This window comes from Ursus americanus, chromosome 18 (genome assembly GCF_024610735.1).
Source record: "Ursus americanus isolate L20-20 chromosome 18, mUrsAme1.1.p, whole genome shotgun sequence".
NCBI lineage: Eukaryota > Metazoa > Chordata > Mammalia > Carnivora > Ursidae > Ursus > Ursus americanus.
In genome coordinates this window covers 44244243-44271151 of record NC_142144.1, presented here as the reverse complement: position 1 = coordinate 44271151, position 26909 = coordinate 44244243, and the positions used below count along the sequence as shown (strand labels likewise).

At 42.2% G+C, this 26909-nt stretch overlaps 1 protein-coding gene across 1 annotated transcript in view; it reads right to left on the bottom strand.

The window, feature by feature from the left end:
- ELAVL2 (ELAV like RNA binding protein 2) overlaps window positions 1-18233 on the bottom strand; it is a 134538-nt gene extending 116305 nt beyond the window's left edge. The window contains exon 1 of the mRNA XM_087869610.1: window positions 18012-18233. The gene's annotated coding sequence lies outside the window, so the exon portion shown is untranslated. The remainder of the gene's footprint in view (window positions 1-18011) is intronic.
- Between the last annotated feature and the right edge of the window lie 8676 nt (window positions 18234-26909).

Sequence of the window (26909 nt, the reverse complement as noted above, 5' to 3'; positions counted from 1 at the left end):
ATCATAACTGCTAAACCGTATAAAATGAAAGATAGAAGTCTTTAATTCTTCCAACCCATACCCCAGAGATTAACAGTTTCATTAGCAATTTGAACAATGTCAAAATGAAGACAAATGTATACTAGCACAGATGAGGAAAGCAAATACTCTAATACACACAGAGATAAATCTTTCTTTGCACCTTGCTTTTTACACTGAAATACCAGCACACAGAAAATTCTTTCTTTATAGATGACTATAAGAGACCTGTTATTTAATTAACCAATTAATTGTTTTAATTTAACCAATTCCCTCCTGATAAACATTCCAGGGTTTTGAGATTTCAAACAATGCTTGCAACAAATAACTTATACAAGAGAGCTAAAATATAAATTTAAGAATAGCAATTGCTGGTTCACAGTCTATTTGCATTTTTAATTATACTAACTGCTGCCAAAAAGCCCTCTAAAAACTTATCAATTTGTAATCCCTCCAAGGCTTCGCCTGCATTTTAAAAATGAAACCGAAATAATGCAGCAGTGTAGAAGAAAAGGGCTTGGGAGAAGGAAAGAAAAGCCAAGAACCAGCCATGGGTCCAGAGCCCCCAACCACTGTCACTATTCATAAGACATTAAGCAACACATTTTTAATATTAGCTCCGCTTGTATAAAATCAGGGTATTGGTCGATATTGTGCGTAAGGGCCCCTCCAGCTCTAACATTCTCTGTGTCCTTGAATTGGCTATATGTAAGAAACACACATTAAATACGAAGACAAAATCCTTCTTTTCTTGTGCTGCCCAGAACTAAACAAACAAGTGCTGGGAAGTCAAACTGCCGCACTGGGAAAGTAAATGCTCTGATAAAACCCCTGCTAGGAATTTAAAAATGGAACTGAAATGGAGACTGGAGGAAATGGCTACCTAAGAGGAAAGAAAAACCATTTCAAAAACAACAAAAAAAGGATTATTCTAATCATTTGAGGGTTTTCCTAGTTCAGGACAAGCTGCGCCTCTGTAGAAGAAAGATAGCTAAATGGCTATCACACGCAAGGACCAAAGCAACCTGAAGGCTACTAATTAATAAAAAGTCACAAACATCCTTTTCAAGTGTACCATCTGAAAAAAAATGGATGATAACAGGAGATAGGATTTGCTAAGCTAAATAAAAGCCTTCATTAGCAAGAAGTGACAGGATCACAACCCTGCTGCTGATAAACTGCCAACACACCGGAGGCCTTCAAGGAAGGGCTGCCCATTTAACATATTGCAGCTTTAAAATGAGTTGCTTTAGAACAAACAGTTCTATGTCACGGCATCGCAGATGGAGCTGCTGCCGTACCCTGGACTGTGTGTGCACGTGTAGGGGCCAAGGGCATACCGCAGGGGTATCCAGCGCAGTAACCCTTCCTAAGGTTAGCCTTCCATGATGAGAGCATCCACCTTACACTCAACTTCTCTCGGTTTGCTTCCAGAAAGACTCAGTGTTGAGCAGAAAGCAGCCATTCTCCGACAGCCAGAGGAGGTTTCACACTGCTATTAAATGATTGGCCCAGCGGTCATCCCTAGAGCCTGCCTCCTTAATCCCAGCAAACACAGCTTCTCAGTCCAGTCCTGAAGCAGTGATAGCTTTTTAATATAGCATGCTTTGAGGTTGTATAAAACAGGTCATAAATACATGTAGAAGGCACAGTCTCAGCCTAGCCAGAGCGGTTAAAGAAGCATCACACCAGACCTTTCCCTGTGTGGTCCAAGTAAATTGTTAAAGTCACCAGCTCGGAGACTGAAAATAGACACAGCGAAATCTTAATTAATCATGGGGATGGATGAAGAGAAGAGCACTGTGAATACAGAAATCATCTTAAAATATTAAATTATCTATTATCTAGCACTTAATTACTATTGTATAGTAGTAAATAATGTTCACTGAAAAACATCAAAACACTCAGTTTACACATTAAAAATTATTAAGTCCAGTTAGTAAAATATGTATGTTATATAGGGCACCTTCGCAGTAGTCAGGGTACCAAGGCAGAGCATACCACTAAGACACACACACACACACACACACACACACACACACACACACAAAATCTTGTACACAGTGCTTACCTTCAGCATGTGTAATTCTATAATTTTAATCTTGATATTGGTAAAATAGGACCTACTACAGCCAAGGAATACAGTTGCAAGACCAGATCACTGACATCAAGGAACTGCCAATTTAGTTGAAAACAATATTTAAACAGTGTCCCAGAAGTACAAACTTGTGTGTGTGTGTGTGTGTGTGTCTGTAAACTAATTTAAGGAGCCATTAAGAACAGACCAGATACCAAGGGCAGTGAGGGAGTTGTCACCCCAACCCTCCGACCCCTAACTCTCAACCCGGCTATCCCAGTAATGCCAGAAGTAGCATTAGAATTCTCCTCTCCTGAACTGAAACTTGTCTTACTTCTCTCCAAATTCCATCAAGAATGAAGGCTATTGTGTATATTTTCAATGGCTTCGTTCTGCACCTATGGAAAAAGGGACTAAAATCTAAAAGCTTTGATAAAATAAGATTCAACAAGAAAAAAATGCTATAGGAGCCAAATTACACAATTCTACCAACTACCAAGGATTGCCTTCCAAAAAACCACATAATATTAAAAACAAGCAGAAACAGCTGTTTTGGCCATCAGACTCCACCCACCTCTCCGAGGAACTAAGGAGTTAAAAATACATTCTAATAAATGTAATACGCAGGTAAGATACTATTTTAAAATACCATGTCATAAATTCACTGTACTGTTCCATTCTGATCATCTGTGTGTGGATGAGGAAACTGAGCCACATGGAGAATTTATTTCCTCTTCATTTTCTTTAACTCTTTTTTCCGTGTCTTTTTTTGAATGCTTAGAGCAATCTCCCAGACTCTACCAATCTCTTACAAACATACAGAGCCCTTTAGAATTAAGGGACTGCCCAAAAGCCACTCGGGTCACTTCCGAGAAAGTGTTTATTCAATACATTTCTTTGTAGAAACCTTAAAGACACCTGCCTAAGCCTCTGCCATCCCAACAAATGTTTTAAAGACAATTCCAAATTAATATGGTATTGTTTTTAGTTTAAATATAAATGAATACAAGGAGGAACACAGTATTGTGAAGAACGTGGGGGGGTGTCAAGATCTGGCAGAGAAGGATTCTATAAATTTTATTCATAAATTAACCAAACGAATCAATGATAAACTACAATTTTGAGTTAGTATAGAACTTGAGGAGTGTCTGTTAAGTTTTTTGCTTGCCTCTTTAGTTTTTACCATTTCAATCAATATACTGGAAAAACACTACCAAAAAAAATACTGATAAAATATACTTCAAAAATCAGGGAGCATTTTTTCAAAGCCATGAGTGAAGGAATAAAGGATACAGACAATGCAGATCTCACTGCTGGAGCTGGCATTCATTGTATAGTTTTTAGTGTGAAAGCTACTTAATTATTATTGTCCTAAAGAGAACATTAAAATGTGTTTCTCAGCTGTTTAAAAAAAAAAAAAATTGCCAGATCTATAGTGGCATACAAGCGTGGCTGAAGGGATCAGATCCAGGATCCAAAATTCACCATGAATCTACCAGGGAAAGGAGGATTCAACTTTAAAACCCTTTTCTGATATACTAATGTCCATCAATTAAAAACTAAAAAGCCTGCCTTTGTGTGAGTACTGCAAGAAGAGGGTAGACAGGAGGAAAGATAAAATTACAAATGAACTTGCCTGAATATTCCACACTACGTTAGGAGCCCCAGAGACTTCCCCTTCATAGAACAAATCACAATTACAAACAATAACTTCTAGAACTTCAACATGTGTCCCCTTGAATAAACGCTAAGTTTCATGTCAGCAAGGACTATATCGTGTTTATCACTATATCTCAGTACATAAGAGTGTGTGATGTACAGTATGAATACAAATACTAAATCAATTTTTGCATAGAAACCAAGAAATGCCTACATATAGAGGCTAGAAAAATAATTGTTTTTAAACTACGGCAGGACAGAAAAGGTTGATCAACATTCAAAAAAGTGAAGGGGTGAGCAATCAAACACAGCAAAATACCATTAAGATCAGGAGGTTAGGCAAAATAGAATTATAAAACTGTAAATCTTATGAAAGTGTCGTCTAGAGAAAAGTTTGAAGTTTAAAAGAAGCCACTAATAAAAACTAGAGTTTGCCAAAAAAAAAAAAAGTATAGTGAATTTTCAAATATTCATGAGCTATTCAATAAACCATCACCAAATTTGCTTCATTTTGTTAGACAGTAACACGGGAAGTAATTATGCAGACTGGAGAAGAGAAACAAAGGATAATGAAAAACTCCTATGGAGAAATCCCCACAAACTCCTTAGGGAAACTGAAGTAAAATACACCCAAGACTTGACAACAAGTCCCTGGATCTCTGTAGGTTTCTGAATTTCTTAGAGAACTGGGGAACTACAGAAACATTTTACTCAAAATCTTTGGTAGTCTAGGCCAACTTAAAAGAAGGGGGAAAAAAAACAACAACAACACAAATTAAAGAGAAGTGGTACATATTCATCAAAGTCATGGTTTAATACTGTAGTGTCCTATAACTTAAAATGCTGTAAAAACCTATTCAGGGGCGCCTGGGTGGCACAGCGGTCAAGCGTCTGCCTTCGGCTCAGGGCGTGATCCCGGCGTTATGGGATCGAGCCCCACATCAGGCTCTTCAGCTATGAGCCTGCTTCTTCCTCTCCCACTCCTCCTGCTTGTGTTCCCTCTCTCGCTGGCTGTCTCTATCTCTGTTGAATAAATAAATAAAATCTTAAAAATAAAAAAAAAAAGCTATTCAGCTTTGAAGTCTCAAGACCTATCTTAATTTGTTTCATCTTGTGATGCCCTAAATTATGGCTCAACAGTAAGGAGCATCCTTGGCAGGACTGTACTTTCTACTCTTTGCTGTGTCTATTGCCTATTAAGCTAATTTTACACCAGAGACACCTGCTTGTAGAGACAATTTGATCATTTTATTGTTTTAGGCTTACACCAGCTTCACAGAGCACAAATACTTATAATCTACAAGGAGTAAACTACAGGGATAAGAAACCAAAGAACATGTTAATATGCAGCTACATCAGCTCCTCAATTCTAAGACATCATAGAAAGATGCACCACTAACTTCACAGCTTTGAGAAAAATAAAAATCACTACATTAAGCAGACATATTTATGAGACTCAAAAACAAAGAAAAAAATTAAGACTTGAATATGTCAATTGTTAAAGCAATAGTTTTTACTAATATTTTCTTGTAGTAATTAAAATCTTAATAAGATCACCTGTCATTTGTGGCTTACCTAGAGATGTAAATAAAATTTTCTCAATTGACAGTAAGTTTCAAGTACTGCATTATCTCACTTTTACTGTAAATTATCTTCTCTATTCCAAACTTTGAATTCAAGTGAATTAAACAAATGTTTCCTAAGTTTCTACTACAAACAAATAGCATCCTTGATGCAAGAGATAAAGTAAAAATAAAATAATCTCTTTTCTAGGGAAGACCAAAAGGATTATCTTGAACCTACATTCTTCTCCATCCTCCCCCCAACCAATTTTTCTGATAGTTAAGTTGGAGAAACCAGGTGAATCAAGAATAATCTTTACTGGGTGGATATTTTCTTGATTCAAGTTTGGACATCATACATCCTATTGAACACCTGACCTGCAACTATTTTTCTCAGAACAAAAATAATGGTGTTTCCAAAAGCCCATCAGATTTGGAAAACACTAGTTTCAGAAACTTAACAAGTTGAAGAAATAGCCCTTACAGATTCTCTACTACAATGAGCCAGGGTTACATGAATGTCACTTTCACTGGGAATAGAACATACAGTTTTTCGATCTTTTTTCCTGATTTTAGCAGCATCCAAAAATAAGTTGGGAGACAGTGTCTTCGCTCCTTTGCTTATAGAAAATAACCAATCCATACTTCATATGCTTCCAAAAAGTAATCCTCCAAGTCAAGACTGCCAGCTTGCATCAGGAAGACATCAGCCTGTGATGGAACCCTTCCAAAAGTCACCTAGCCACGAACCTAAAATAATGCAAGGTCAGAATCCTCGCTCTGGGGAAATGCTGGGAGTGCTACAGGGACCAGAGTGAAGCTTTTAAAACAAAAAAAGATAACAGCACCACCACCAAGGAACTAAACACAATAAAGCCTGGGGATGAGATACAGTGGCTGAGCGGCCTCTTGGATCTGACTCTCTGGCCGTAGCCATCTTAAACTACAACCAGCAGAATTCCAAAAGATAGAAAAAACATTCTGGAGTTCATGGAAAAGGTACTGAACTAAGAGTCACAGACCTAGGGTCCTACTTCCCCACTGGGTAGGCTGAATCCTTAGGCAAAGCACCTAACCTCTGAGCCTCATTTTCCTCATCTATAAACTGAATGTCCTCAGGGAGCTGTGGTAAGGCTCCGGAAGAACAGGTTATGTTGGGCACCATCACTGTAACTAGTGGAAATGCTCTCATCTCCTGGTTCCCTCATTTTGGGTGGTGCACCACCTTCAGTTACTGTTTTTCTGTCCTAATAGGTCTGTCAGCAACTAAAAGCAGGCAGCTCCTTGCTGTCCCCTCCCAATACACTGCCAATTGACTGTCCAATACAAGGTTGGTTACTCTAATTGCATTCTCAAGAAGCAATAATTTAGAAGTTACTTTAGAAGTTGTACAAAAGGGGGTGGGGATGCCTGGGTGACTCAGTGCGGTTAAGTGTCCCCTTCTTAATCTCAGCTCAGGTCTTGATCTCAGGGTCAGAGTTCAAGCACCAGACTGGGCTCCATACTTGGGGTGGAGCCTACTTAAAAAAAGAAAAAAAAAATAGTTGTACAAAAGGGAGAAAACATTTAGCCATTTTTCTCGAGATCACAAACTATGTTGTTCACCCTCAAATCAAACTATGCCCCCTACTGTCTACAAAATAATACCCATAAGTTGGCCAAACTCTTTTTTAAAAGTCCAAGAAGGAAGAATACGTATTATACCCAAATAGCTAGTTTCAACTGAGGGACTGAACCTCTCCACAAAACCAAGGAGATGAAGCAGCATGTAAAAGGCTGTTTAGGTCACCTTTCAGAAGAAAAAAAGAAAAGAACATAAATGCCAGTAATGCAGAAAAGCAACAGAAAGACCTGGGAACACCAAGAACTGGCAAGAGAAAGCTACAAACAGTAGTCCTGAGAACCCATGATCCTGGCAGATATGGTCTTAGACATGAAGAAGACTCAAGGAAAAGGTGATCAGTGTGGTTAAAAGCATTTAAGCTTCTGACAAAATACTTGCTTTCTACTACTGGAACCATACTAAGAGGAAGGAGCCAAAGAAACATCTTAACCTTATGACTTTTTCCTAGGTGTTTTCCAAAAAAAAAAAAAAGTTATTTTTTTATGTTGGCACATCATGCTGTGGAGAGAAGACTATGGGGGAAAAGGCTGAGGGCTTCATGTTGCCGCGCGCGCACACACACACGCGCGCACACACACACACACACACACACGTGCCTGGGATTGTTCTTCCGGGACAACCACAGAATTAAGACAGTCACAGTAGCATCTCTGTCCAGCCACAACTTAAAACTTGGCAGGTTCTGCAGTGCATAAATATTCTTCAGCAGTGACTGGGCTCCTGGCAAACCAGGAAATATGCATACCACAAGAGAGAACCAAAAAAAACAAAAATGACATGGGAGGAAGTGAGGAGAAGAGGGAGACACAAAACTACATATACACACAAAACAGACCAAGAAAAGCTACACACTTCCTGTCCCCAAAGCCATATGCAGCAACCTGGCCATAACCCTAATGTCCAGACTCCCTTTTCTCAATTCCTCAAACACTATTAAACTCCCGGGGAGAGGGGAGCAGTCTTTTAAATTATCGTTTTCTGCCTCAGCTCCTTAAGCAGACAGACCAAATATGAGAACAAGGATGCTTTATAAATCTTCTCTAAAGCTCTCTCAGTATCTAGCACTTAGTAATACCATGTGACAAAATAATAAATACTATACAATCTTCCTGGCTTCTGAGCACAGCCCCAATACAAAAAACTTGAAAACTTTTTAAAATCCTTTAACAAAACTAAAAAAACTCTAGATGAATTTGGGTAAGATCTAGATGCCAAGTTAACCACAGCCCATCTATACCAAAGCCCTTCTTACTGTACAGGAGTAAGCTCCATCACAATGATTTTCAACCTTTAGGGAGAAAAAAAAACTTTTTCCCCCCCAATTCTCAATTCCTCACCCAAACCAACAACCAAGACACCCTAGAAGCCCCTCAACCAGATGATCCAGGGCACATCAAAATAAACAACATATTCATCTAAAAGAATCATATAATCAAGGAAAAGGACTGGTAATCTTGTTACCAAGAGTTCTAAGTGCCTCTCAAAAGTAAGTTCAGAGAGTCACCTGGGTGGCTCAGTCGGTTAAGCGTCTGCCTTTGGCTCAGGTCATGATACCAGGGTCCTGGGATTGAGCCCCACATTGGGAATCCCTGCTCAGCAGGGAGTCTGCTTCTCTGTCTCCCTTTACCCCTCCCCCTGACCATGCGGGCTCTTGTGCATGCTCTCCCCCCCCCAAGATAAATAAATAAAATCTTTAAAAAAAAAAAGTTTAAAAAAAAAAAAGATTTAAAAAAAAGGTTCAGAATGCACCTATTAATTTTTTCAAAACTATATACAGTTAATTCAAAATTAGTTTTTTTAAAACAAGCATATACTTTTACTCACACCCCAAGTATAGGGGGAAAAAAACTGGCTGGGCTGAAGACTGCACCCATTTTTAAAACTGCCAGCATCACACTCCTGTTATTCAGAAGGGTTTTACTAAGATGTTCAATAAAGGGACATATTCCAATTCTTCGTTATGACTGGCCTGCCTCAAGTGGCTGCCAAGACAGCAGGGCTTTACAGGCATTGTTCTGTCCTCACAGGCTACATCAGTGCCAGGTTGATCAAACAGATCTTTGTATCTGTTTGCCAGGCTGAACAAAAAGTTAACTAGAAATGTAAGTGCGTCAAGTCACCAAAAGGAAGGCTCTACACTCACATTTTCTACCTACTTATCATTCATCTGCATTCATCTCACTAGACATTAACACACACCAAAGTTGCTCTCTGCTATTCAGATTGTGCTATTACGCTCAGGAGTAGATTAATAATATCCACCCTCCTTACTGTAAAAAAGAAAAAAAAAAATCACAGCATTGGTCCAAACATGATATGGGGAGCCCCTTTCTACTTCTGCTGGTGCATCAGCCTGCTCTACTGCACACATGGGAGAAAGCTGTGCTGAAGCTGTCCTGCTGTTTCTATAGAAGGGCAGAAAAGGCTGAAGGCTGAAAAAAATAACGGGGAAGAGGAGAGACAAACAACACACATAAACCTCACACCTGGTAACCTCTCATATCAGCTCTTTTTTACTGCAATCTGAAGGGAGAATGTCTTTTCTAAGCTGACACCATCAGCAATGCAGTTAGCAGGTGGGCCACAGGCCTCTTTTAAACAGCTCATAACATCCTATTAGTTTTCACAGCACCAAAGCAACTTCTGCTGACCCCAAAGCATGTGAATGAATACAAGCAGGTGACCAGCAGGAAGAAATTCCCACTCCCAGTAGGGCAGGTCTAAAATCCCAGGAAAAGGGGGGAAAGGTAAGATAAACTGCTAGAAGTACATCTTATAAAGGAAGGAGAAAGTCTCTTTAGACCAGAGATTAAAGGAGACCACAAATATTTATATGGCGTGATCTAACATAATTTAAATATTTACAAACACAATCAAAAGACTATGAAATCTTCAGTACTACTGCCTTTGTCTTTATATTCGAGTAAACTTTTTACTTCCCATAGCCTGAGGAACCGTCACAAAGTCATAACTCAAATACCCACAAAGGCCAGGCAGTAATTTATTCCAAAGTAAAACAAATCATGCTCCATATAAAGGATGCAGTTGACAAATACGGGCCCCGTGTTGCTCCACCCTTCTAACTTTTCAAGAAACATGAAATATGGTTTTAGATCTTAATATGATATTTCCCAGCACCTAAATCAAAATTTCACTACTTTTTTAAAAAAATATGTTTTAGGCCAGTGGCTAGGTGGCTCAGTCGGTTGGGCATCTCACTCTTGGTTTCATCTGGGGTCATGATCTCAGGATTGTGGTATCGGGGCCATGTCAGGCTCTATGCTCAGCTCAGTCAGCTGGAGATTCTCTCCCTCTGCCCCTCCCCCACACGCACACTTGCTCTCAAATAAATAAATTCTTTGGCGGGGGGGAGGTTTAGGCCAAATGAAACAACTACAGACTATATGCAACCTCTGGCCATCATTTGGGACTGATGGCAGGAACTATCTGTCCATGGATACCCATTTCTCCTTTTTGTCCTCTAACAGCAATTCACTTGGTCACAGAAGATATTCTTCAGTGAGTGAAATATAACAAAATGCTTAAGAGCTAATGGAAAGGTGCAAGCCAAATTAAAAAATAGAGACAAGTGACTAGGTTGCACCTGACCCAGAATTGCCAGGCTAGAGGTAGACTACCATAGGGCTCAGAAGCATAGACAGGTGACTAAGGGACAGAGGGCTAGCACAGAGGTGTCAAAGAGAAGTGAGGAAGGCTGTGGGTAGATCAAGTTCCTTGCAGAGACTAGGGTGGGGAATAATGAAAGTCAAAAGCACTGATGACCTAGTATTTGGGAAAAGTCCATGAGTCATTCACAGCCATAGGCCAAAAAGGGCCCCAGGGGTTTAGACAAAATAAGCCAGCAACCAGTAAGTAGCACCTCAGGGAAAGAAAGTGGTGTTGAGTAAACTCATATGGAAAGAGACCTTGACCTGGGAATAGGTTATAAAAACTTGCTCACCCTATAATAAACTCTGTATGCGTAAAACAGCCTAGCTAGCTCTGCAGTAATGGTGGGGGATCCTCACATCACCAGAGGTGCCTCCAGTACAGAAGCAGCAACAGTGAGATTTTTAAAAAACTGACTTTCAAAAGTAGCTCAGAGTAAACTCAAGATCAAGTACAATCAGTTTCAAGAATATTTTCCTAACCTTACCCAATTCACTGAACTTATTTTCAAATACTCTGTGATTTATTTGTTTTGAGAAATACCTCGTGTACTTTTGATACACACATGACACCCAAAGAATAAAAAAGTGTTAAACATCCTTTAAAAACTGAACAAGTGAACAATTTCCAATAACTTACTTGACAGGGCATCCATCAATGACTTTTCACTTAAGGTGGTGAGAGTGTATAGAAACAAACAGGGAAAAAAATGTATTTCTATGTAAACTCCATTTTGTGATGTAGAGGAACAGATCCTCTATAAGAGATTAAACAAAATTCAAATCAGAAAAATATGGACTGATTATTTTGATTTAAATGCTTAAATTTAAAGATCTGATTTCTCATTGAAAAAAAGATGGATTATTTAAATTAAGACATTTATATTCCTGGAATGTTAGCTGGCTAAATTCTCATAATTTCACATGTAATTTTTTAACATTATTTATATTTTCCAGAAAAAAAAAATGCATTTGAAACTTCCCTTCCAAATGCCATCATCATAGATATATTTATACCTATTTCCATACTGAAATGTTCAAAGGCACAATTCTCTCAAAACCTCCCTGCAGTTTGGGAATTTTCTCTTTCTCCATGCCAGAAATATGCACTATATGATGCTATGTTGTAAAGAATCACTAAAAATTATGGTTTATAATATGGCACTGAAGGCCAAAGATCTAAAACTAATCAATGGGAACCACCGATTACCACCTTTCCAATTCAATAAACACTGTCAATCCACTGCCAAAAAATCTCATACTTCAGTATGCTCCCATCATCACCTCATCCTTGAGATATGGAGGATAAGGTTTTATATTCAAAAAGCTTAAGAAACCGAGGACATAAGTAATTGAGTCAAAGACCAGACAACGGAAACTTCAGGCTTCCAGCCTATAGCATATTCCACCTGGCTCTGCTAAATTAAGAATTTCTACTTAAGTGACAAAACCTACTGAGGCAAGACAACTCAGTAGCTAAACTGGCAGCACTGCGCTCACCACAAGACCTTACATGTGTAATATTTGTTTACAAAATCAGAATGGATTTTAAAACAAACTATGAGGCGACAAGGAAGCTTAGAGTCAGCCTTTAATGAAAAGCCCGCATTGCTAAGGCTACAGCAGATAAGAACTGATCGGGATGACTTCCCTCTGCCCTCACCAGTATGGAGGACAACTCCAATATTCGAAGTCCTATTTTCCAAACAGAACCTTATTTTAACCTTCTTGAATCCTGAGGGCTAGATGGTAAGAATTGTATGGAAATGTCAGTGTATGTACATTTCTCTAGGGAGAGAGGGCCCACAGCCTTCTTCCCAGATGCTCAAAGACTCAACTCGATATTAATAAGAAATTTCAGTTTTAGAGGAATTCAGTAACAAAGATACAGGAAAGCTGAGAATCCCTATTCTCACAAAGAAATAAAACTAGTCAAGAAAATGTCTAATAAAGCCTGAAGTGAGTTTGACCACTGCTAACTAAAAAGCAAAATGAAATAAAACAAAAACCCATCCTATAAGGTTAATCTGCTTGATATTTATGAAAATATGGATTTTTGTGACATTCTATTCATACAGCCTTTAAAGTTGTTGCAATCATCTCTGGTAACAAACAGCCTACAAAAACAAAAATTCTGTAGGAAAAGAAAAGCTAGTCATGTAGAAGTTTCTTTTTTTATGAGAATGACTCCTTTAAATCAAAGGAAAAGGGGCGCCTGGGTGGCACAGCGGTTAAGCGTCTGCCTTCAGCTCACGGCGTGATCCCGGCGTTATGGGATCGAGCCCCACATCAGGCTCCTCCGCTATGAGCCTGCTTCTTCCTCTCCCACTCCCCCTGCTTGTGTTCCCTCTCTCGCTGGCTGTCTCTATCTCTGTCGAATAAATAAAATCTTTGGGGAAAAAAAAAAAATCAAAGGAAAAGACTGGTATGAATCTATCACTATTAGATTAGACAAGGAAAAAACATACAGATACTCAACCTAGGAATTCAAAACTTATCTAATCTAAAGCAAAACCTTTAACATGTTAAAACAAAACAAAAACTATCATTTTACTTTGTCTCACAATAAATAAGCCTATTGAGAAAAACTGTCAATTTTTCCCCCCAAATAATCTCTAAAAACAGGAAACGGGGTCTTGCCTGTCAAACGCTATTTGCCACACATTTTCAGTCAAACCGACATAATGGAAATTAGATATGGAAACAACACACAAGCACTACAAAAGTGCAAGTTTAAAAAAAGAAAAAAAGTTACTTGCAATTAATAAGGCAACCTCCAAATTGGTTTAGTTTTAATCTCCTGCCACCTATTCCTATGACCGTGGTTATTTTACCTATCCCACTCCTTCCCAAAGCACCCATCCTTCTCTGTATGAAGATTTATTACAAGGAAAACCCGTATGTCATCACTCAAAACTATTCAGCAACACTCAAAGGGGAAATATACAGTTAAGAGTATCAGTGAAATTGATGCATTCAAAACCTAACCCATAACTCTGAGAAAATAATACCTTTACCAGAAGTAGATATTTTAATGTAGCCCCATCTCTCCACAGGTAGCACTGGTATTAAAGGAGAAGATGTCTACAGGAATGAACCTCCCACAGAGTAACAGAAGAGTCGCCTTTTGTTTTGTTTTATACAAAATAAAAGGCTAGAAATATAGAAAGTCAAACTCTCTTAAAATTCTCCTGTGATCTTACTAAAATTAAAATTATGATAGGCCTCATGCATGCTGAAAGCCAAATCTGTTTTCTCGTTAGTGAAACGTTTCCTACATATTCCATAAAACCGCCACAGCATTTTACTATACTAATTCCTATTTTTAGTTCAGATTCCAAAAGTTACCGATGCTATTTAAACCATAATAAAATGTGTATCTTTTAATACACAAAAGCCTTAAAACAAATTATTGCCTTTCAAGCTTAAGCACCTTCTATTTCTGCTTAGATTTATATTACTTAAAATCAAGAAGAAAAATCAACTAAGATTGCAAACCGATTAGTATCTAAAATCAAACAGAACTTAAATTTTCTCCCCAAATTAGAAACATATAAAACAAGGAGTTTGGCATTAAAGTACACAACATGTGGGTTCTGTGAGTAACCAGAACCAGTGAAGACTTCCACATCTGTAAAATGAAACTGGCCAAAGCAAATGAATATTGTGTGTCTAATGTCCTCTATAGAGTTAACTCGAGAGTTGGGTGTGGCATCACCAGGGCATAAGGCGTTCAAACAGTTCTATAACATATTAGCATAAAACAGCAGTATTGGCAGCTAAAAATATTGACAAATGATTAAGACCCTAACCAGGATAAACTACATAATCTGTGGACTCCAGTGCAAAATGAAAGTAGAGGGTCCCCTTGTTCAAAAATTTAAGAATTTCAAGGGAGAACGGTTAAAACTGCACAGGTTATATGACCATAAAGCAGTTCTGCTTCCAACCAAGTACTCATGCTTAAAAACAAAACAAAACCTCAAATGTGGTAGCTTAACGTGATTATTGGCCTTCCAGCTGAATATCCAAAGAATAAGAAAGAGCTGGAGTATACGCCCATGGGCTGGTTTTCCACAGGGTAGCATACCACGCAGGCCCCATACCACCTCACCCATACAGCCCCAATGCCATCAATAAATAAATAAATAAATAAATAACCTGACAGGGATAAGTACCATGGATCTCTAGCCTCCCTTATTTCCAAATAAACATTATTGGTGACAATAGTGGCAAAAAGAATGTGTTATGGTGGCTTTAGTAAGACTTCAAATGAGAGCTAAAGAATTGACCCTACCATGCAGACCGATCTATCAAAAAGGTAAACAGTAAAGTCAGTCTAAAAAAAGATGCTATTTTGGCATATCCAGTCCTTTGGGGAAAAAAGAACATGAAGAGTAATGTACCACTGTGGTGTTCTTGTGTCATGCTAACACCTGAAAAGTACCCTAGGTTTAAAAAAAATTTGTTTTTTCCCCATCAAAGAAAGGTTGATCCCAGTTTAGAAGTCAGGGAATTCTGGATGGTTTGTTGTGTCCTTAACGAAAATCTGGAACTTGCTTCTAGAATAAAATCAAGAAGGGGGGGGGGGATGGAAAGGAATATTTTTAAAAATTATAATGTCAACCAGAAAAGCATAGAAGGCTAGAATGGCTAGAAGTGGTAACAAGGATTCAGCCAGGAACATCTGTCTGTATACAAAAATCTAAAAGGGTGGATTAAGGAATGAGGTAGTAGAAATGTCACTTAGGGGGCACCTGGGTGGCTCAGTCGTTAAGCGTCTGCCTCTGGCTCAGGGCGTGATCCCGGCGTTCTGGGATGGAGCCCCACAACGGGCTCCCCTGCTGGGAGCCTGCTTCTTCCTCTCCCACTCCCCCCTGCTTGTGTTCCCTCTCTCGCTGGCTGTTTCTCTGTCAAATAAATAAAAAATCTTAAAAAAAAAAAAAAAAAAGAAAGAAAAAGAAATGTCACTTAGAGCACTGCTGTTCCATATCTCACCAGGAGAGAGATCAAAACAAAAAGTGCAAAACCCAGGAAGAGAAGGACCTTGTTTCTCTGGTGAAGAAGCATTAACCAGAACCAACCAACCAACCCTGCCCACCTGTCCCCCAAAAAAACAAAAACGGAACTCTTAACTCACGCATTCTTAGCCTAGAAAATAAGGTCCAGTAGTAAATAACAGGCCTGGCCTACACTTACCAGTTTGGGGGTACCTGTTTTATTCCAGGAGCTTACCCTAAAACTAAAATTCTCTTCAACCGCAGGAACAGTGTCCACAGCTTAAAAGAGCTGACCTGATTCCTAAGAACAAACACTACACATTGAAGGAAACACCTAGAGAAAATGGGGGGCCTTAAATGCCTCACGCTGTCTTTGAAGGGTAAATAAAAAACCTCATTTCCCGAAAGGTGGCAGCACCAAGTTACCCAAATAGGCAATAAGGGGCCAGTTTGATCACACAAACACAAAAACATTCTCTCAACAACAACAAAAAAAGCAGAGAAATCACATCAAACTGGTTGGAATGTTTCTTCATAATTTAATTTTTCCTACCCCACCCCAGGCATTACTTTCCAGACAGGTTTTCTTCTTGCCCTTTCCCTTTCCTCCCCCATTTCCAAAGGAACTTTCTCTAAGTATGCACACACACACCCCCACCTGAGCAGTATTAAATCATCATTCCTACAAACCTCTCATAAAGAATAACCCAAAAACAAATGCAGTAATGTTCCAGTCCATCCAGTGAAACAGTCACCATTTCTAGACCCAAAGGTCTAGATACGAAAGTAGATCCAGGAAAGCTTTTCTACCTGCTCACCAAAATGGAGACTCCAGGTCAGCTTCCACAAGAAAGAGCGAGCTTAGCACAAACGAAAAATTCAAAGGACTCTGGGGAAACGGTTCTTGATTCTCTTCAAGGGCAACTAACCAGTAATTCAAACTGATTTTTTAAGGAGATGGGGAAATCACGCCCCAACTGGTATTTGAGTGGTTTTAAATGGACTTATTTGTCATAAGTTCGGGGCTGAGATACATTTTAATGAAGACAGAATTATTACGGGTAGGTCCACCAAAAAAATTAAGTTTCGAAAAACTCTTTGTCCTTGATGGAGGTATATTCACTTAGCATTGCTAAGCACCATTCTTTGGGGAGGGAATGAAAGAGAATAGATAACTGGGAACAAGTCCTCCTTTCTCACATTCTGAGAAAATGTAGGGAGAAGACAGGAGATGAAATTTTCATCATAAAGATGATCTTTTTAAACGCACACTATTTTAAATGACCATCTGGACAGCTACAACTCCGTGCTCACATCTAGAGACAAGGTTTTGCGCCCCGGCCCTCCAGGATAACAACTAGGCTTTTAAAGCAGCGCTGTGGAAAGACTGCCTGCTGCTCATTGTCAAGACCACTGGAGGAGCACCTGCTGGTGAACCGATGTTGGACCCGCGAGACCACCAATCAGACCAGTGCACGCACACTGGTCCGTGCACGGGGGCCGCAACTGGCCGGCACTCCCGGCCGAGCTGAAGGCACAGCTGCCGCAACCTACCCGAGCGAGCCAAACCCCGGAGTCCGGCTCGCCCGGCGGCCCGGCTCGGCCCGCCCGGCGATTCCCGCCCAGCGCGCTGCTCGCGCGCAAACCCAGGATGCCACCGCGAGCTGCGACCTCGCGCGGCTGCGCCCGGCCTCACCTAATACCGCGCAAGAGAGCGAGCGGCCCGGGGGATCCTCGCTGCTCTGCCCTGGCCACCCCCAGTCCCATGCCACCTCCGCACACTGCGTGGCCGCCCCAAGTCTCCAGACGCCCCAGGAGCTCCAAGGACCACGCGCGAGGAGGCGCCGTACCAAGTGGGCATGCCACCAGGCACCATCCGACTGGAGAACCCAGTGCACACAGCCTCCCACAGGCGGGGCTGCCAGTCCGCCACAGGAATGCTGCCCTTTTTCTAGAAAAGCCCCCTCCCCCCACTTTCCCTCCAAAGCACTCACCTGCGTCTCGGCGCAGTTCTCCTCGCGCTACACGCGGCCGTACCCGGGCACGTCCAGGCCTGAGCACGCTGCCTGGCGCGACTGGCCCCGCTCGGCTCCCGCCGCCCCCAACCAGCTTGTGCCCACAGGAGGGGCGGTGCCACCTCCCGAAGCGCCCAATTCCCTCTACTCCCGCCGCAAGGAGCCGAGCTCTAGGAACTTCGCGTGCACAACCTCCGCCACCCCCACCGGCGTTCCCGCCCGAGGCCGGACTAGGGCTCCCACCAAGCGGAGGCCGGACTCCGCTCGGCGCCGCGGCGCCGCGCACAGCCCTTAGCCTCGGAGTCCAAAACAGACCCGAGGCCAGGCGCCGCGTGCCCGCCCTCCCCGCCCCCACTCCCACACACCCCCCCCCCGCCCCCGCACTTGCCTGCTACGACTCGGAGCTGCAGCTACTACGGCTCGCGCCGCCAGCCGTCAGCACAGCCGCGGAGGAGTCGCTCCGGGCGGGCTCCGCGGAGAGGCGGTGGCGGCGGCGGCGTCCCCAGTCCTGGCGGAGGCGGGAAGGCAGACTGGAACCCGGCGAAACCCCCGCCCTACCCGCGTCGCGCCGGCGACCGGCCTCCTCACCCGGCCGGCAGCTGCCTCAGTGACGCCCAGGCGCCGCGGTCCCGCCGTTTGTAGCGGGGCGGGGAGGAGGGGCTTGCTTGGAAGAGCGCCAGGAGGCGGGGCCGGCGGCGAGTTAGCGGCGCCGAGACTGCCGCCGCCGGCGCGTGCCCTGCCCGGCCGCCCGGGGGTCGATGCCTGCGAGAAGACGCCCGGCTGCGGCCGCTCCGCTCGGTCCCTCCCGTCTTCCGATTCAGAGCAAGCTCTGGGACCAGGTTCCCTTGGCAGCACGGAGAGCGTCGCGCGCCCAGAGGCGGTAGATTCCCGGTGCAAGTTTGCAAACCCCGAGGTTCCAGGCGCTAACGCGGAGCCAGAGCGACTCGCGCGGGGGTTACTTTGATGTATATGTGTATCAGATATATACACATACATACATACATACATACATACATACATACATACATACATACATACATACATACACATATACTGCAAGCAGAGTTAAAAGGCTCTTTTTTCCCCCTACTTCACAGCCGAAGCGTCCTGTCCCTTAGCGGAAAACTAAAGGCTTAGCCCTGGCTGCCCCTCTCTGCCTCTCTAGATGGAATCTGACGTTCAAATAAGCCCGAGTACCTGTGCGGGGTGCTATACTCTGCTTCAAACGCAAAGTAGGAAATCCTGCACTCGACTATACAAGAGCCTGCCGCTCGCTGCATCCCTCCAACGCCCCCCACGTTAGCCCCGAAATGGCCAACTCTTCACCGAGGGGGCGTCACATCGCTGCTTAGCCTTGGCCCGCCCCCACGCCCTGCTCAATCGCCTTTCCCCAGAAAAACCTGTGCCTGTCCTCAGACTCAGCCCCGCGACTGGGAGTCAAAACCGACCCCGAGCCACGCGGTGGGAGCACGTTTTTACACCTGCTCAGCCGCTTAATTACGAGAGCACCTGTCGTGTTGTTGTGGTTGCTTTCATTGCAAAGGCTTCTGTTTTAATCCTTCCCCCTTAAAACCTGAACTTAAAATATCACCTGTCATACCTACCTGAAATCGCAGAAGGTAAGAGAAAGGAACTGAGCAGTGGGCGACTGAGTCGCCGCAAGAACGTGACCGAGGTTACAGCTTCAAGGGCATGATGCGGGTTTGATGCAGCAAGGTCCGCTAAGGGCGCCCAGCGCTCCCCGCCCCCACGCGACGGGCGGGGCGGGGTTGGGGGGGACAGAATGGAGGAAGGACTTCTTTCACCCAGGGCGGGGGTGGAGGAGACAAAATTGCCCTCTTGGGCGAAGTCAAATCAGGGGTAGTGAAGTAACGGGTATAACCAAAATCGAAATGGAGACAGTTCATCCCTCAATTTAGGGGACCCAGACTGAGGACACCAGAAATAGCTAATTGATTCTATATCAGCATTTCTGTTGTCACCCCAAATCCGATTAGCAATTAAATGACCTTAATTGACTTTGTACGGGGTTACTGGGAAAACTGCTCAAAGCGCCTGCGCCTCTTTGACCTCCCTCTAAACAGTTAATTATAATATTCCCATCCCAGGCAGGCAGGATTGCTAAAAATGCCTGCTTTCAAACGTTAGGCAAAAATGGGCCTACCACATTTGCCAATCCAAGCCTAAAACTCTTAGAATGCCCTACGCCCTACTTCCTGAAGCTGACTTCTTGAAGTTATGGGAGACCTCTCTACAGAGTTCCCCAAGTCTTCCAATCCCCTTCGACCTGTAAACGTTGCGTTTTTCGTGAACTCCAGAACAGGTTAAAACGGGGTGCCTAAGCACTTGGTTAAAAGAGGAAAGAAGAACCCAGGAGTGAGTGGTGTAAGACAGACAGACTCAGGGAATGACAATAATAACTGAGAGATAGTTACTTTTTTAAATCCTCCAAAAAGCGACTTTTAAACAATCAACATTTTCCTGTTTTGCTGACTTATTTGTTCAGATTCTGACAAACCTTTCAGATGTCCCATTTAAGAAGCCATTTTACGAAGGAAGTCTTACAGGCCCAAACAGCTTTTCTACTCTACCACCCCTAAAACATGCACACTTTTTTTTTTTTTTGACCTTTAGGAACTTATTTCCAATTAGAAAAACAATTTATTCGGTTACTACTGTCTGCTCTGTTCTCTCCACCGCCCCCACCCCACTTTAAGCTTGCATTTTATAGGCTGCAGTGTAGGCCTAAGAAATAAACCATCTCCATCTCCCTCCTATTCCCAACATCCAGAAGATGGGTATATATACATATAAACAGAGATTTGGGGAAAGGCTAAAGGTTTAGAATCTTAACCAACAAGAGTGTTTGTGAGTGGGGGAGGGGAAAGAACCTTGCATTTCGGGGAGAAAGTAAGAGACATTCTTCCCATCCCAGCAGTGTTAAGAGTAAATACTAAATGGTTGACTATTTCTCTCACTCTGGCCACAATAAAGCCAGATCTGCAGCTGGCAATTACAAGAGAAAATATCAAGTCTCGACATCAGTTTCGCTAACCCGTACTTGAAAATGGCAAACGGGGAACGTATCCAACCTCCAATTTGCCACAGTTGTATAGCTCTCATATTATTCTTTACAGACGTGAAATAGGTGGGTACGTAGCAACGTGCTGGGCATAAATTAAGCAACAATGGCCACGCGAAGTCCTATTCGGCGCGGAGCTCCCGTGCAGGGCACTGCCACCTTGCTATCCCCAGACCCCACCGCCCCGGAGATGGCAGAGTCGAGTCTGGAGGCTGGCCGCCAAGTTGGCTTTTAGACCCGAGAGGGTGGGTGGGGTAGAGAACAGGGAGAAATTAACAACCCCGACCGGTTTTGTACCTTTTCCCCATTCTCTCCATCTCAAGCACCACACCGGCGCTCTCACGCACACTCACCCACACCCCCTCGTGCCAATAATTTAAACTTCTCTTAGGCAAAGGCAGCACCTCGTTCACCGCCACCACCACCCTCTGGGTCCTCCCCGCCCAGCGAACACCCTCCCCCTTTTCCACATCTACCCTGATTTCTCTTTTTCCGCAGTAGAAAGACAGCTGGTTTCTCCCTAACCCTGAGAAATCACAAAAGTTAAAATGAAACATGTGTCTGCCCAGCGTCTCACCCCCAACCATCTTTCTCCCGGCGTCAGTTTAACAATAGCTATGGGGGGGGGGGGGAGAAAGGGGGTGAGGGCAACGTAGCCGAGTTGGCTCCTGGGGTGACTGTGAATCCTCGCGGCTGCGAAGGGGTTCCCCTTCGCCCGGAAGCCGAAGTCAGCCGCGTAGGACCAAGGACAGGGCTTGGAATCCAGTTCCCAGTGCCCAGCACAGCAAGGCAGCAGCAGCCGCCACTCCACAGACACAGCTCCAAGGATCTTATTTACGCTTTTCTGAACAAAGGGAATCTCATATCCGGTACAGGCTTAAGAATTCGGCCCTAAATTGGCTACCTTCTTTTAAAAAGAATCACGGTAACTGGCAACCATGAATTAGAGCCCGCACACCTAGCAATGATGAGTTCTGACAGCTTCTACCCACCCTAGCCCCAGCCCAGCCCTAGCCCTCAGGCGGCATGTACTTTTTCAGTCAACTACAACTAGCAGCCTGGTGCATTTAAATTCCATCTGGCAATCCCATCTCCCCAGCACATGTTATCTGGTTAATGCAATTAAGTGTGGGGTTTTCGCTGGTCTAATCTGCAAGTCCAGGCTTCTGATTCCCCTCAATGGTATTAAAGCCTCTCCAGCCCTTCGGTGGTTGTGCCAAAGTAGAGGCATGCATCCCTCAAAATCCAAGTTACCCCTCTCTTCCCACGAAATGAACTTCCAACCTCAATCCCGTAGCTCACTCAACACCTAGACTCCCATTGTACCCCTGCTCTACTCTAGCCACATTTACCACTTAAGTTTATGCCATTGACATTTACGAAAATTCAGTACGTCAAGCATGCGTCCCCTGTCTTTAAGTCTAGCTCTCTAGAATTAAAAAGCAGAGCAGTAGCTTTGAAATGAGACAAACATGTGCAATTAACTTCATATTCTGTATTCCGCTCACTTACAGGTTTTCTGGGTTTGCCAGCGCATCGCTGCAACTAATGATTAAAGAAACCAAACCGAAACTTACCTTTCTCCCTTAAGGTTTTTGTGTATGTGTGTTTTTAAAGTAACGGTGCAGTTCTCCCAATAAGGATGAGCAAGAAGCTGCTGGATAGTTCTCTTAAGACAGCACGAAACCTAAACTGTGCTCGGCTTAAAAGAAGCAAATAAAAAGAAATGCTTTCGACCCCAAAGTCCAACGCTAAAAGAAATGGCGAAAAAAAAATATGAAAGGGGAGGGGAAACTTAAAAAAGAGAGTTTAAAAAGACGGAGAGACTATCCTCCTACTGCCGTTCAACTAAACAAAAAGGGGCAAGAAAAACAAACGAAGGAACAAAGAAAAGAGGCGAAAGAACGTTTTTTCAAAAAGACGATGTCTTTCTCCTTGTTGCTTTTTAGTAGGTCGCTACAGGAGTAAGCTGCTGCATCTCTAACTGAGAACAGAAATAAGGGGGGAGGACGTCTTAAAAGGGAGGTGGACTGGACCACAGATTTATAGCACCGTATCACCAACCCCTTCTCTGCCTCCGCACTGCCGTGTGTGCAGCTGCTCTGCCAGGCTCCTATCCCGGGCAGCACGCGCGGAAGTATACGCCGAGTGGCGCCACAACGTAACTTGCTCATCTCCCCAGGACTCTGATTGGTCTAGATGCTTCCATTGCGGCCGCCCGGGCGAGCATGCTTGATCCGATTGGCTAGAAGCTTGTGTCACTCTCAAGAGCTCAATGGAGTCCCGTTTCAAGGTAAGTTGTGCGGGGAGGTACACACTTAACACAGGCGGCGAAGGGAAATGCAAGAAGCAAAAAGAGATGGAAAGAGCAACGTGGGAGGGTTGGAACTGTAGTATCAGAGTTTGCGATATGGCATGATCTTCTTTCCTCTTAAATCTTTCTGCTTCCGAAAGACTCATTTTCCTTGCCATCACTGCCGCATCTATGGCACGTTTCTTTATAACATTAAACTCTGTCCGGTATGTATGAGTCATTGAGAGCTCCCTCTCTTTGATCTGAGTGAAAGGGATGAAAGTACATCCATTACTTGCCCGCATGCCTTTTTCGATTTGTGTTCCAGTATTCTGTATTAGATATTAAGCAATTTTATGTCTTTCTCTACTTTAATATATGCATATTGCAACTCTCTTGTTTATTTTTTAAAGCATCCTTTTAGGATAAGAATGAATTCAGAAATGCTTTCAATAAAGCTGAATTTTGAATTAGCTTTCATTTCATGTTAGGAAAGTGTAGGATAAACATCCTGTCAGGAAAAGAGGTACTGAACAGAGCTAAGGTCCTTTACTCTGAGGTATATGGTGACTCAAAAAGAGCATCTGTATATAAAATTAGAACAAGCCACTCCTCTGTACTTGCTGGCGGTACAGTTCTTGGACCACACATGTATTGCTGACAGTAAAGATTAGTCGAATCTTTATCTGGGTTCTTTCTCTGAGGATTTAGAAAGTTTAACCAGAAGACCAAGTGCTGTCAATGCTTCTGCTTTATAGATGAAGACTACTTTATTAAATACCATATTTTAATAACATTCAAGAGACTGAAGTATAGCTTTGTGCATGGTATTTATTTCTTCCTACAAGTGAAAGCGTGGTCCTCAGGATTGACTTGATGTATAAATAGAGACAACATTAACTTGACCTAGGTTCTTTTTCAGCCTGAATTTCTTCTTTTAATCTTGACAGTGCCAACTTCCTAGATAGTACTTATGTTTCTTACACAATGTAACGTATCTTCTCTAGATGCTCATGCCTATCTAAAAGGAATTCCTTTACCTGTTTACTACTAGTGGCTATCTTTGAAAACAGAAAAAGGAGGTACAGGTAAGAGAGACTGCAGGAAGGTGGAGTGGGGTGGAGGGAAAGGGACAGATAGTCACAAAGCAAAATGACTACAAAGTGAGGGGTGAAGTGATTCAGAGTTCCTTGAGAATGTCCTTGAGTGTGGATAAATGATTAATGGCAAAGAACAGAAGACCTGTTTATCTCCCGTACAGCCGTATAATATGTTCAAGTTCTATTACTTTGCATGACAATAATGGGGGGGGGGTTGGGAAAGGAGGCCTGAATCTATATGTTATCTTATAATTAGCATTGTTATCTTATAATTTATAATTACCATGTCCTAATCCCTAGCCCCACTTTTTATATAACAACAAGACTGGGGTCCTAATTTCAACTTAAATCTATTCTCTAGACCTGGGTGGAACTCATGGGAAGAAGAAAGAAAAGGAGCTTGAGGAAATGGAGTGAAGGGGCTGAGGGAAGGACAAGTCAAGGGAAAAGACAGAAAGACTCCACTTCACCTAAAATAGATTAATCACTGTATGAATAAACAGTTGAAGATTGTGTTTGTTATCATCTTCCTTCAATCCCTCCCCTCATCCCCAGGTCAGTATAAAGAAATAACTCTTAAAGTAATAAATACAATTTAAATAAAAATATAATACTGTTTACGCAGACTTATTTATGAAGTGAATTGTCTTTTCTCCTTGTTAACATGCTCTTAATATTGAATTAATTGCATGTATTCATGTAATATTCTCAGCACTCTGTAGAAAATCTTTACCATTAACTTACAACTACATAAGTATCATCTAATTGGGTGGAAACTAATACTTCGTTTTATTTTTAGATGTGTGTTTGTTTCCACAAGAATTTGCAGATTACAATGGTATACTTTCCTAAAGGGGGAGGGTAGATAAGGAAAGCTGGGTGTGGTGTGGAGTGATGAAAATCTAGCTTGTGTGTTATATAGTTAAAGAAATTATTTGGAAAATAGTGAACTTATCCATTCAAACGCAAAATGCTAAATTCTGTGGATTGGGTATATATGCTTTCTTTAGTTTGGGCAGAGGAGCAAATGTTTTTCAAAATGTTGTCATCTTCAACATGTTGTTTTTTCTATATAGGTAAAATGGACTTAAGATTGAAAATATCTTAAAAAAGTAGTTTACTTCCTCAATAAAACAGACATTTTTAAATTTAAAAACATTTAAATGGATACATATATCTTACGTAATGTGTATTTATCCAACTTCTAAAAATAAAAACTGAATACAGCCTATTTAAAATAAGTGATATCTGGATGTAGATTTCACTTTGAAATTCATGTTGTCACAGCCTGAAATACTAACATAATCTAGCTTGCAGTTAATAAAGACTATGTGTAAACATCACACTCCATATTAAGGAACTGTAATCAACCCCTCTTCACCCATAGTTAGGTAAAGAATTATCCACAGCATCTGAACTTGCACTAGAAATGCCATTTAAAAGACATCTGAGTTATGATTGTCATCGTAGCTCTGATATTTTCAAAGTCCTTGGCATTATTTTAAACTGCAGCACAGAATGGATAGATTTGGGGGTCACTCACTGAAAGTTTGGAGAAAAAGTCTGATGTGGAGAAAGTTGCAAAAAGAATAGTTCTCAAAGCTGAAAAATAATGAATTCAGTAGATTATTTTGCTACAGTTTATAAAGCAACACTCATTCGCAGGAATACTCATAAGCTATTGTGGTCAATATCTTTTAGAATAAATAACTCCCTTACACTAGTTGAGGGGGGTGTGATTTTAGCATTTTATGATAAAGGACACTATAAACTACTATTGTGACTTTTTTAAGTAAATAAAGCAGTTAAGCTGTTTAGGTGAGTTTACAATGTGTGGCTTAGGGCACTAGTTCCAAACATTATACTCTCTCAGAAGAATAAAAATATTCTGTGTGAGTTTGTTGGACAGTTTGGGGTGGGGGTGGGGGTGGGGGTGGGGTCTGTGGTTCAAAATGTTGGAAATGTGACAGTTTAATGCCTGCGTGAGAAATATAGATATTACACAGCTTGGTGATTACTCTTTTATTTGTTCTACCTAAAGGAGGATGTCAACTTTCCTTCTACAATTTAGAAAACAGAAAAAAAGTTCTCGAGAAAATTGACACCAATACTGAGTTTAGAGCGTGGCTACCGGGCAAGAGAATGAGGCAGAAATTAGCACCATGGACAGAGACGAGCCGATCCAAAATAAAGGTTTGCAAAGCCTGTCAGTGTTTTCTGTCCCTCCCAAGTAAGACACGGAAACTGCAATTCTTGGGAACGTTTCATTCCACAGACTTTAAGGAAGAGGCTGTCCCACTTCACAGAAACACGTTTATTTTTAATTAGGCTGGCTTTTGCTAGGACTTGGCCTTGGTGACAAACCGTCAGGAGGGTTAGAGCCCCGAACTCTGGGCACACCCTCCACTGAACTCTTTTCACACACTCCCTTGCCCTGGTGAGCCTGCCTTTCATTAAAGTGTTCGTGCAAAATAAATGAAAATCCAGGTAGTCATCGGAAAGTCTGCTAAACCTACTCCAGAGTTCTTAATCCTCAAAATTCCCAGCGGGAATCGCAACAAAAAAAAACGCTTACCCGTTCCCCTTGCTCCCCCCACCCCCAGTTCCTCCCCGGCTCCATCCACCTACTGGCAAAGGGGCAAAGTCTTTTATCCGAAGATAAGTGACCTCCTAGACTATTTTGCAAAGGACCCTTTATATTGCAAACACTTTCCATCAGGGACAGTGCCAGAAGCGGCAGTGAGCAGGATCACAAACATCCTTCACTTTCTCTTTATATTTTGCTTTAAACTCCTGTTCGAGAGAAAAAAA